The following is a 3829-nucleotide window of genomic DNA, read 5'->3' on the forward strand; positions in this document are numbered from 1 at the left end:
GCCGTTGTTCAGTGAATTCTCCTGACTGATACGAATAATGATAGTAATAGATACAGCCAAAAAAAAAAAAAAGTCCAAATATGTGGCGTGGGTGGATGGAGTAATAAATATATACATGAGAATATGAGAAAGATCGTAACTCAAGTAAACAAAAGCAGGTGGATTATTCAAAATATGGTGTGAGTAGCTATCTAGGAAAACCAAGCTCAATATATCACCTGCAAGAATAAAATAAATTTGAAATAGATATAAATTTTAAAAGAAGACATAAAGATAAAGGGTTAGTATCCAAAATCTATAAAGAACTTATCAAACTCAACACCCAAAGAACAAATAATCCAATCAAGAAATGGGCAGAAGACATGAACAGGCTTTTCTGCAAAGAAGACATCCAAATGGCCAACAGACACATGAAAAAGTGCTCAACATCACTTGGCATCAGGGAAATCCAAATCAAAACTTCAATGAGACCACCTCACTCCAGTCAGAATGGCTAAATTTAACAAGACAGGAAACAACAAATTTTGGTGAGGATGTGGAGAAAGGGGAAACCTCCTACACTGTTGGTGGGAATGCAAGCTGGTGCTGCCACTCTGGAAAACAGTATGGAGGTTCCTGAAGAAGTTAAAAATAGAGCTACCCTACGACCCAGCAATTGCACTACTCGGTATTTACCCCAAAGATACAAATGTAGGGATCCGAAGGGGCATGTGCACCCCAATGTTTATAGCAGCAATGTCCACAAGAGCCAAACTATGGAAAGAGCCAAGATGTCCATCAACCAATGAATGGATAAAGAAGATGTGGTGTATAATATATATATATATATACACACAATGGAATATATATATATATATACACAATGGAATATTATGCAGCCATCAAAAAACGAAATCTTGCCATTTGCAATGATGTGGATGGAACTAGAGGGTATTATGCTAAGCGAAATAAGTCAATCAGAGAAAGACTAGTATCATATGTTCTCACTGATATGAGGAATTTGAGAAACAAGACAGAGGACCATAGAGGAAGGGAGGAAAAAATGAAACAAGATGAAACCAGAGAGGGAGACAAACCATAAGAGACTCTTAATCTCAGGAAACAAACTGAGGGTTGCTGGAGTGGTGGGGGAGTGGGAGGGATGGGGTAACTGGGTGATGGACAATGGGGAGGGTATGTGCTGTGGTGAGCACTGTGAATTGTGTAAGACTGTTGAATCACAGACCTGTACCCCTGAAACAAATAATACATTATATGTTAAAAAGATAGTAGGAAGGAAAAATGAAGGGGGGGAAATCGGAGGGGGAGAGGAACCATGAGACACTATGGACTCTGAGAAACAAACTGAGGGTTCTAGAGGGGAGGGGGGTGGAGGGACGGGTTAGCCTGGTGATGGGTATTAAGGAGGGCACATTCTGCATGGAGCACTGGGTGCTATGCACAAACAATGAATCATGGATCACTGCATCAAAAACTAATGATGTAATGTATGGTGATTAACATAACATAATAAAATTAAATAAAAAAAAACTTAGAAGAAGGGATAAAACCACAAATTACTAACATTCCCAAGACAGATATTTTTGTAACTTTGGCGTAGAAAACTAATTTTTGCAAAAAAATCAGAAACAATTAAGGAGATACAACTCACTATATTAAGACAATAGTCTGCTTAGATATACTCTCATCCCCTCAAAAAAAATGTATAAGCAAAGTGAAATAATCAAATGAACAAACTGCGAAAAATGTGTAAGTTGTGTTATGAAGAGTTAATTTACCTAATATAAGTAAAGAAATCTCAGCAAGAAAAATTCCAACTCATGGGAAAAACTTGCAAAGGATATAAATACTGAGTTCATGAAAAGGGAGAACCAGGAGCCCCTGGGTGGCTCAGTTGTTTAAGCTCTTGACTCTTGGTCTTAGCCCAGGTCTTGGTCTCAGGGCTCTGAAAGAAGAAAGATGAATATTTATGAAAGTGTGAAAAGAGAAATTAACTTTACTCTCAAGAGAAATTCAAAAGTGAAACTAAAATGAGATGCTACCTTTTACCTATCAGATTGGCAAACAAACAAAAACCATTGTTTGAGGGAGTGTTGCCCGTTAGCATTCAAACAGACTGAATTAGTTTCCTACGGCTCCTGGAGCAAATAACCACAAGCTCAGGAGCTCAAAGCAACAACGGATGTATCTCCTTCCTCACAGTTCCGGAGGCCAGAAGTCCAAAAGTCTGGATTACTGGGGGGAAATCAAGGTGTTGACAAGGTCATTCCGGCTTTTGAGGCTGTAAGGGAGAATGTGCCCTTGCTTTTTCCAGATTCTAGTGGCTGCCAGCGTCCCTGGCTTGTCTCTGCCTCTGCATCAACAAACCTTCTCCCTTTCTGCCTCTCTCTTGGACAAAGGGCATAAGGACACTTGTGATGACATTTAAAGTCCGCCTGAAAAATCCAGGATAAATTCCCCATCTCAAGATTCTTAACTGAATCTCTTCTGCAAAGACTCCTCCAATATTTGGCCATATAAGGTAATAGTTAAGCTTTCAGGAATTAGAACAGAGATATCTTTTGGGGGGGGGGGAATGTTTTTTCAGTCTACCCCAGGCATTAACGCCCTGATTCCTCCACCTACAGGCAACAAATTACCTAGTCCTAACTTTAGTCTCCTTCTCTGTAAAACAGGAATAATAACATAAACTTCTTATGTAATACTGAGAATATTTTATGACTTTAATATATGTAGAAAACTTATGACAATATCTGGAGCTTAGTCAGAGATAAATGGCAATTAACTGTCATTAGTACAATGCTGGTCAGGGTGCAAAGGAAACTGTCCCTTCCCCGGAGCTGCAGGAAGATAAATTGGTAACATTCGAGGAAGACTAAGACAAGACTCACCAAAATTACCATCACACATATGATTTGACTGAGCAATTGTGCTTTTAGAAAGTTCTCTAATACTGCACCGTTCTGAAATGTGGTTATAATTTATTGCAACGTTGTCTATATAAGTAAATATGGCTGGTGAAGCCAAAGTGGGATGCTGATGTGGAACAAGGTGGAATTAAGGTCTTTAGATATAAATCACCGGCAGTCAGACTGTCCTTTTTCTAAGGTCTTCCCAGGAGCTTGGTCGCGTCAGCTCGCAATATAAAGACTGGCAGCGGTGGGATTCGAACCCACGCCCCCGAAGAGACTGGAGCCTTAATCCAGCGCCTTAGACCGCTCGGCCACGCTACCGTACACATGCTTCTCCTGCGTTCTTCTGGATGGTTTAAGTCTGTGGACGGGCTCTTCGCCCCCCCCCCCCCCGTTCTTTTTCTCCAGTGTTTCTCTGGGACCCCTGCGGTCAGATCCCTCGCAGACTTCGCGGCTGGGACTTTCGCCCCGGGGGTCCCGCGAGGCCCCGATTGCGGGGCTCCAGGTCGCGGGTACAAAACCGAGGGCGTCTCCAGCCGTGGAGGGCGTCCCTGCACCTGCTTCTGGTGAAGTCGCGGAGGGAAGCAGCCTGCAAACAGACGTGCTTTCGGGGCGCGCGTCCGGGGTCTGCAGGTGCGGTCCGCCGGACGCGGGAGAGCCACCCGGGGGTGCCCCAACCCGCCGTTCTCATCCCAGCCGCCCCACCGACCGACAGCCACGGGGCCGCCGCGAGTCGCGGAGGCTGGCTGGGTCTCACTGTCCTCATTGTAAAGTGGACACGATATAAAAAAGTTTGCCCAAAGGAAAGGGGTAGATGATTGATTTTTATCCATTCCTGTAAGTGGCTTAAAGAGCTTTTCCCAGTAAAGCTTACTATCATTATTCGTATCAGTCAGGAGAATTCACTGAACAACGGC

The 3829-nt window shown here is 43.0% G+C and overlaps 1 non-coding gene across 1 annotated transcript; it reads right to left on the reverse strand.

Moving 5' to 3' along the window:
- Positions 1-3151: 3151 nt before the first annotated feature.
- TRNAL-AAG lies at positions 3152-3233 on the reverse strand. The gene has a single exon. It is a non-coding gene; the product is annotated as a tRNA-Leu (tRNA).
- Positions 3234-3829: the final 596 nt, after the last annotated feature.

The sequence above is a fragment of the Neomonachus schauinslandi genome, unplaced genomic scaffold (assembly GCF_002201575.2).
Source record: "Neomonachus schauinslandi unplaced genomic scaffold, ASM220157v2 HiC_scaffold_3259, whole genome shotgun sequence".
Taxonomy (NCBI): domain Eukaryota; kingdom Metazoa; phylum Chordata; class Mammalia; order Carnivora; family Phocidae; genus Neomonachus; species Neomonachus schauinslandi.